The sequence below is a fragment of the Curcuma longa genome, chromosome 2 (genome assembly GCF_044706935.1).
Source record: "Curcuma longa cultivar G26 ecotype Majalengka, Jawa Barat chromosome 2, ITB_CL_G26_1.1, whole genome shotgun sequence".
NCBI lineage: Eukaryota > Viridiplantae > Streptophyta > Magnoliopsida > Zingiberales > Zingiberaceae > Curcuma > Curcuma longa.
Genome location: NC_133862.1, coordinates 11,427,391 through 11,437,011, shown reverse-complemented (window position 1 = coordinate 11,437,011; position 9,621 = coordinate 11,427,391).

The following is a 9,621-nucleotide window of genomic DNA, read 5'->3' as shown; positions in this document are numbered from 1 at the left end:
GATTACAGCGTGAGCGTGACTGAAGGCGCAAGATAAGGTGGGGGAGGAGAGGATTCCCTTACGGCCGTCTGATCGGCATCAGAGGGACCAGGCGGGATGTCCTTTATCTCGGGGAGCTGGGAGTGTGCGCTCATCAGTCACAATTTTTTTTAATAATATTTGCTGCAATTAACTGACATTTACCTTTAACAGGCAGCAAGTAATGAAATGTTGATGACGTCACTTGCCATTTTAAGAAGCTTACGGCTCCATGATATGAGGATAAGATGATGCCCTGGTTTTTTCTTTTTTAAAAAATAAAAAAGGTTTGTTAATATAAATGAAATTTCAGAAAATATATATTTTTAAACTATATATAGATATATATATCGATCATGTTTTGCCTTTTCATTAATACTGAAAAGACATTGGTTTAGGAGTAGTTGATCAATCACTGTTCTTCACTTCTCTGTTATCACATGTGGATGTTTCTTTGTGCCTCTACGTTAGAGTAAACGAGAGCTTCATCACAAAGACGCATACATCCAAACAGTTCTTATTAAGAATCAAGCTCCATCTACTTTTCCTAAAGTCTCCTTTCCCTTGCATGTGTTTGAACAATAAACAATGTCGATGGGCAGGGACAAGATTCCTTCGCCATGGTAATCCTGCTTTCAGTAATCATTTAAGGCACCCAAAAACCAAGTTTCTTACTTAAATCCAAGCAACCTACACCTGCACAGTACCTACCCTATCTGCCTGTGCCATCATCCTGAGAAAATTAGCAGAGCAAAGGGACGCCAATTTCAAAACCTGTAATGTCAGAAAAACTTACAGCAGAATGATCGAGGAACTAGTTTGGCCATCAGGCATGAATGTTTTGCTGAAGTAATGAGTTTTGGATTGTCTGTCACAGTCTCACAGAGTGGTCCTGAGTGGGAGTGGAGCCAACTCAAGAACAGTGGCTGTGATTTGTTACCGCCATGAAAGCTTGCGACCGAGCGTCAGATCGGCCTGCATGAACTGCAGCATCCAAGTGATTGCTAGAATCATGCGTGGCTCCGGAGAACTGATACTGTTCATCATGTCAGATTTCGTACCAGTTGACAACGAGGTGTTCTTAGACAGCCAAATTACTCCTTCATCTTCTTTTTATTCTTCTTTTTTTTTGCTGAATTAAAATTTAATGTTGGTTTCTGAGCAGCTAAGAACACTTTAGAAAAAGGAATTGAGTTTGCAAAATCAGAGATGAACTGAGAGGAGCCTTTTGCCAACAAGAGGGACCCAATGCAGAGAATATGATAGTAAACAAAACAAAGCAAAGGGAGGGAAATGAGGTTGAATGCTGAAAATCCTTCCTATCCACTCTAAGAAGTGTAACATCAAATCAAATCAAGATTGCCACTGTCCTCCCTCTGCTGTCAATTATATCATCCAACAGGCAACTGCAACTGCTGTCAATTTCTGCTCGTTTACTATTTACTCTTCTTTTTCTACCTTCATGAACTTGGTTCCAACATTTGATGAAACATGGTCCAATAGAATAACAATCTCTTGAATTGATGGGCAAAAAACAAAAGCTCTGAAGGCAAACAAGGACCAGCCTGAAACTCTCTTCCTTTTTTATGTAGAGTTCTTAATGGCTCAACCTACACTGGGTGTAGGTCAAGCAGATATAAGATAAGTGTGGAATGCTTTGAGCCCTGAAAACTCATGCTCCTTTATGATTTCATTATCAACTGACAGCCTAAAGCATCCACTGGCAGCAGTAGTTTAGTCTCTAAACAATGATTGATTGGGTGCAGATTGATGGACAGAGAAATAAAACATGTTGGTGGAGTGGTTTTGTCATGATAACAGGAATCTCCCTACAGAAATTAGCTGTTCTTCACATTTCAAGCGTCTCTGTGCAATCAAGGATGAGCAAAAATTAACAAAAAAAAAGACTTTTTTTCTTTTTCTTCTTCTGAAGTTTGAAAAGAGTATTTTATTCAAAGTGTAAAGTGTTCTGCCAACTCTATCACATTCTTTTTATTTAAAATTTTATTTTTTTGTTGCCTCAACTTGATTTTTTATAGAAAAGATACATCAACAGAGTTCTACATGAGAAGAGTCTTGAGCCCACAATAGCTGCTAGCCCAAAATCACCAGTCACACAGCCTTCAAGCAAATAAAATTGCTAGTGTTGCTGTTGGAGTTGATTGGAATTGAATTGAGATATAAATTTTTTTAGAAATCAAAAAAACTAGTTTCATAGTCATTGAAGTAGAGTAAAATTATATCTGGTCAGTTGAACATTTCGGGAAAATAAATCATGAAATTCCTCCAAAAGACTGGAATATGGAATTACTTGACTAATTTCTCTAGAAAATGAGGGCTTAAGTGTCGAATATAACTTCAATTTCTTACATAGATAGTAGTTTACTAGTAACTAAATCTTATCGATATTGACATTCGATTCCTCCTACGATTTCCAATCAACTCGTCGGATGAAAATTCATGTAAAGATTTGCCTAAACTTTTTGATGCATCTCTACAAGAAGATCAAATACCTTGTCTTCCATCCATGTTTAAAGTGGTTGATATGGTTCTCTCTTAAAGTGGAAGAGATCCTCAAATTAAAGCAATCAATAAGGTCATTGTCCATGGAGATTACAATATTAATGGGGTGGTAGCTTGACCCACCCCCAACCATCCCTTGCACATTTGACACATCGGCACCATTAGCGAGGCATATTGGCCCCGAAGGAGATAATCTCCACTGACTTTTGCAGGATTTTCTTTCAAAAAATTGTTTTCTAATGATCGAGCAAAGAATCATATCTTTTAGGTTATTGCTTGTGGCACAGATGGAATGGTAGGAGTGTGTTGAGAGCAATGGCTGCCTTGTCCCCACAAGCATATGCTCATGGGAATGTGAAAGTTGATGGCCATAGATATAAAGGTCAACCACTAGAATTCCATTCCTTGAAGATAAGGGAAATCTTAAGCAATCTACCTTAATTATGTATATAATATATATGTTGGACAATTTTATTGTTGGAGATAGGGAAGAAATAGTTGAATTGAATTGGTATTCAATTTTGTCAAAGAGAGATAGAGAGGAAATAGTTGAATTGAAATTGATATTCAATTTTAACTTATCTATCCAGTAGCTTGAGTTGCCAAGTAGGCTCCTTATTCGATCAACTGAGCGCTTCTCGAGTCCGTCCTAGTGGAAGTCATTGTGCTGCTCCCATGTTTCCCGGAGTACCGTAAGGTTGGCAACCCTCAATGCTTTTTGAGCCTGAGCAAGATTTCAAGTGTGGTAGAGTAAACATGAATGTCGCCCGACTACCGAGTCAAGCCGAATGCTTCTTCTTGAGAGCTGAGTCAAGAGAGAGATCACCCGACTACTGAGTGGATCGCTAGATGTCGAGTACTCAAGAAGTTTCCTAAGGTTGTTGAGATGTCCGAGTGCTCCCATTGAGTGCTACTGAGTGGACCTTTCGCCGTACCACAAGTCGGGCGAGTCAAAGTGGGTAGTTGTCGAGTTGGGAGAGCATTACCGGCCAAGTTGGCCAAGTTACCGAGACTGAGTCGAAATGGAAAGAAGCTAAGGTCTGCATTAGCATAGTTCCCTTAAAACAGATTCGTCCCACCTCTAGTCGTGCTTTGAGAATGTCTTGGGTCATATGTTTCTTAGGATACAATGATAAATCATGATCACCAGTAAACACTGGTAGTCGCGATGAATTGAATTCCTACATGAATACTAACACGAGAAATGTATAGAGTGAAAATTGCACTACAAACGAAAAAGATTTGAGGGAAACATAGGTGGGGTAGAGTTTTCTTTTGCTAGTAGTACTCATGTTCGGGTTATTCCATTTCAGCAAATTTTACCCCGATCAGTTGACATTCAATGTGCACATGACGTAGGTCGTGCTCGCACACAAGTCAACTTGGATCAGTGTTAGTGCTCCCGTCGAGTGCTACCAAATGAACCCTTCATTGTGCTACAAATCGACCAAGTCAAAGTGGGTAACTGTCGAGTTGGGAGAGCGTTACTCAGGCCCGGCTCTAGGCATAGGCCGGTAAGGCCTGTGCCTAGGGCCCAATTTTAATTGGGGCCCACTGATTAGGATATTTAGGGTTAAAAGAGGGTAGGATTATTGGATTTAATCCGGAAAGTCCCGATCCGCATCCGCTGTCCCTTCGCATTCTCGCCGATCTCGCCTCTTCAAAACCCGCCCGAATCCCGATCGCCTCTTCATCTCCCTTCGACGCAGGCGAACTGGCGAAACCATCGCGACTTCGATCTCCCCATTTCTCGCGATCGCGAAGCAGCGCCGGCTTGCCGCCTCAGTTCTCGCGAAGCACCGCCGGCTCGCCGTCGCCGCCCCATTTCTCGCGAAGCAGCGCCGGCTCGCCGCCCCCTTTTTCTCGCGAAGCACCGCCGGCTCGCCGCCCCATTTCTCGCGAAGCAGCGAGCGAAAGGTTGGGGCCGTTGGGCGTCGGCCGTCGCAGAACACAACAAGGTTATTCTAAATCATAATTTTTTAAAGAAAATATGCTCGTCTTTTTTGTCCATTTTTTTTACAGCACCGCCTTTGTGTAAGCTGATGCTATTTGCATTTATCGGTTGGCAATAGGTTGATCTACGACTCCTTTATGATTGTGTTTCCATTTTTTGCTTGGATCGCCTGTTGTTATGTTTGCTCTTTAGATCTGACGTTGATACTCCCTATGACATAGAGCACATGGAAGAGAATTACGAATCGTTGTCTGGAAGAATTTGTAGTTGTTAATTACAGATTGCCAGACACTTTCTAAATTCCCAGTCCGCTCTCTGTTCATGCACCTGTTTATTTTCAGACCTTCAATTTTACTTGTCAGAGGGGTCCCGTTAGTCTACTTGTTTTCAAAATAAGAGTCATCCAATCTGTACTAATGAGTCAATTTGTGGTTTGACTTTATATGTCAGAGACCAAGTAAAAATGGCTTGAATGACTTTGACAAAAGATTATGTGAAAGCACACCCAAAAAAAAATTGTGAGGAAAGTATGCTGAATGATTTCCTTTCAGAAGTTCAGACCATGTTAAAGTTTGTTGGAAACATAAATCAAATGGAAAGGATTCTAACCTTTTACACGTTAAGATTTAGATATCATTTAAAATCCAGCTTTATAGCTTGACAAAAACTGTGTGATTAAGAAAAGATTGTATAAATTGTCTATGATGTTGAACGTCTTTATGAAATTTAGGACCATATCAAGAAGGACAATAATAAATTGGTGCTAAATTAATAGGATTTAAGTAAAATTTATACATGCTAGAAGTTTTATATTTGGATAGCATGTTTCTTGATAACAAGTTTTGTTTCTCATATATTTCCTACAATGATACAGAGGGGTTTTGAACCACAATGGCTCTCCATAACTTTCTCCAAGGCCATATTTCTTGGCAATGGTCTAGTTGCCATTATAGCAGGGCTCTTTGCTAATTTACTGACAGACAACTTGGGTTTTGGACCTGTTGCTCCCTTCGATGCTGCTGCTTGCTTCCTCGCAGTAGGCATGGCTATTATTTTATCAACATGGACCAAGAACTATGGAGATCCTTCTGAAAACAAAGATTTGCTCACCCAGTTTAAACCTTAAACTGGGTGAGAGAAAATTTTTTAAAATAATAACAATCATTTTTAAAAAAAGATTCGCCTAGGGCCCCTCGTAAGCTTGAGCCGCCCCTGGCGTTACTGGGTCAACCAAGTTATCGAGATCGAGTCGGAATAGAAAGAAGTCGAGGCCTGCATCAACACAATTTCTTTAAAACATATTTACCCCATCTTTAGCAGTGCTTTGAGGTTGTCATGGGTCGTTTGTTTCCCAGATATAACGATAAATCACGATCACCACCAAACACGGGTAGTCATGATAAATTGAATTCGCATAGGAAATCTACAGAGCGAAAAATGCACTGTAGAGGAAAAAGATTCGAGGGGAATATACGTGGACAGAATTTTCTTTTGCTAGTGCACATGTCTGAGTTGTTCCATTTAAGCAAATTTTGCTCTGACTGATTGACATTCGACGTGCGCATGTAGCAAGTAGTGTTCATACATGAGTCAACATAGGATTAGTGCTAGTGATCACGACGAGTGCTACTGACTGGACCCTTCGCCGTACCACAAGTCGGTCAAGTTGGAGTGGGTAGTTGTCGAGTTGGGAGAGCGTTATCGAGTCAGCTGCCAAGTTACCAAGCCGAGTCAAAATGGAAAGTAGCAGAGGTATGCCTCGCAATTTCCTTAAAACAAATTCACCCCATCTTTAACAGTGCTTCGAGGTTGTCGTGGATTATCTATTTCCCATGATACAACGATAAATCACGATCACCACCAAACATTAGTCGTTGCAACGAACTAAATTCATACCCGAATGTTAACACGGGAAATCTATCGAGCGAAAATTACACTATAGAGGAAAAAAATTTAAGAGGAACATAGATGCCCAACTGGTTGACATTCGATGTGCACATGTAATTAGTTGTACTCGTACACAAGTTAATTTAGGTCCGTACAATTTATATACTAAATTTACACCTCCTGCGGATCCACGCATAAAGAGTCTATCCCTATATATATATTTACAAGATCAATATTTGTAAAATAATATAAATTAATAATAAAATCATAAAGACTTTCAATATGGAATTAAAATCTCATGTACACTGAAGTATCATTCATCCACCTCTTCTGATATTCCTTTAAATTTCCAATCGTATATAACTATTATTATTATTATTTTAGAAACTAGATGAGCTAAAAAGTGGACATGACATAACAATGAGTTTGATGTGCTTGGCAGATTGAACGGGCAAACAATCGGTGGAGTTGAGGCACATGAACAAATTAATAGACATGGCAAGGCAAGAAGATTAGGTTGGTAAGGCAAATAAATTAATGGATTGAACGCGTCAAATGAGTTAATAAAAAAAAATGGTAGCCACATTGAAAGTTTCCCACCGACCACGCGTCAAATGAGTTAACCATACAAAGTACATATAGTAGGTCAAATGATTTAGATGGGCAAAAATAATCAAATATATATAGTAGGTCAAATGATTTAGATGGCCAAAAATAATCAAATAGATTGGAAATAGTCATTTGAACTTCAGTGGAGAAGTTAGAGACGGAGCCATGTGACAGGGCAACTTACGTACTAGATTGTAGGTCAGCCCTCCAACATACGTGGTTGCACCACCTTCCTTGATGATCTTCTATTTCAGAAATATTCATCTACACGCCTGAGTTATATCTATATAAATTTATTAAGTATTGATTTTTTAATAAAATAAATAAATTGAATCATTCAATATGAAATGAAGATGTTGATTTAAAATCAAATTAGGGTTTAACAAAATCTATTGGTAGATGCGAAGATAAAAAGTATATTGGTCAAATTGAAATTAATTTGAATTTTATTTGGTCAAGTTATAGTCAAACCAAGTTTAATTATATTAAACTGATTTAATTGAGAAATTTTTGAAAAAAAATATTTTCTCCTCTTTTTTCTTTTTATTCTCGTCCACATACGTAGTCTTGCTCCCACCGTCTCACGCATAAGCCTTCACCTGCCGACCTTTTTTTTCTTATCTTCTCCTTCCTTCTCCTTATTTTTCTTCACAATCGTAATTTAATTATTTTTCTCTTCTTCTTCTCTAACGGCAACAATCTTTTCTTTTTCCTCTTTTCAAAGGCAGCAGTCCTCCATCTTCCCTTCCTTTTATTATTTTTCAACTGAACAACATCAACCCTAATCCTTCTTCCTCTTCAACTTTCTTCCTCTTTAACAAGAGTAATTCTTGTTTCACTGTTTTTGTCATCGAAGCTAGTAGAGACGGTCAAAAAAGAGGATAAAACTTCCTATCTTTTTTCCTAAAATTTTTATAATTATTTTATTGAACAATACAATAATGTAATGATTTTTTAATTATATATATATATATATATATATATTTTTTTTTAATAAATGATAAACAATTTATTTTATTAAATTCAAATCCATCTAAATACAAATTTCTAGATCCGTCCCTCCGAGAAGTAGTATCCTCTTGAAGGGCAAAGTATGAGCATGACCTTAGTGGTCCTAGGCCAGCAAAAGAAGCAACTTAATTAAATTGTGCACTTAGGTCACACCCTACAATATTAAAACTATCAGCATATATATATATAAGCCAATTAGCTCTAATTAATTAGCTAGCCAACCAATGAATTAAATTAATCCCACACATGTATTCGTTCACACATGAGTGACACAATACCTACAACTTGTCACATTGCAATTATATATACATATATTTGGATACTTAAAACAAATTAATTAACCACAAATTAAAGGTATAAAAAGAAAAGAAATGTGTTGAAGAAAGGTACAAGCAATCCACTTGTGCTTTTTAATTAATCACATATATAGATAGATAAAATGATTCCTCCACCCCGGCCCCTTAATCAATCACCTCGTGGATAGGCAAGGGAACAAGATAGATGGCATATTGCCAATGGCATTAATGACATCGACTAAGGCTCCATCTCACCTTCCAGTGGCCGAAAGGGGCAGCTCCATAGATCCTCTCCATTACCGAAATCGACTTGAAAACTAAGTCTAATGGACGGATCATTTCGACGTTAACGGGCCACGTGTCGGCACATGGTGCCTTCTATGTGCCATTGCAATTTGCCCCCACAACTTTGCTAGCTAGGCCTTAGGAGAAGCTTGATAGATTTTGTGGTGCCTTTAGTTTCTGTTGTGGATTAATTAGCCCTTTCCCAACCACCAAGAGGCATGCCCACTTGATCAATATATTTGGTTCTGAGGGATCGATATTATATATATGTTGTGATCAGTAGTAGAAGGGAAATTAATTAATTAAATTAGGAGAGAACTTTTAATTTTTTAATTTGCTTTTTTAACAACTGCCCAATAAGCAACCAATTCAAAAAGTTTTTAACAACTGACCTTAACAACCAATTCACTATATATATTTTTTATACCAATTAATATAAAGATAGAGAATCTAAACCAACTTAATATTAGAACCGATGGAATCATATCTCCACAATGACATGGTTTTGTTCTTGGATATCTCCACAATGACATGGTTTTGTTCTTAATACTTTTCTTCCTTTTAAACCTCTATGATATATCTTTTTCATGTATTTTAGATGTGGGACTATATTTGCATCTCGCTCTAATACCACTTGTTAGAACCGATAAAATCAAAATATCTCCACAATGACATGATATTGTCCACTTTGAACCTAAGTCCTCATGATTTTGTTCTTGTGCTCAACCCAAAAGGCTTCATTTGGGCCTAAGTCCTCATGATTTTGTTCTTGTGCTCAACCCAAAAGGCCTCATGTCAATGAAGATACTTTTCATCTTTTAAATCTATGATCTTTTTCATGTATTTTAGATGTGTGATTATGTTTGCACCTTTACAACCTAACACTTAATTATATACAATGAAAAATTAAACTCAATTTAGTCTTCTTGAAAGAGATTAGCACATCCAATTAGGAAGGGAACAAATAATTAATCACAATTGATCTCTCTGTATAAAAACAAACAAAGACAAAGATAAAGATAAAGATAAAGACGGGGA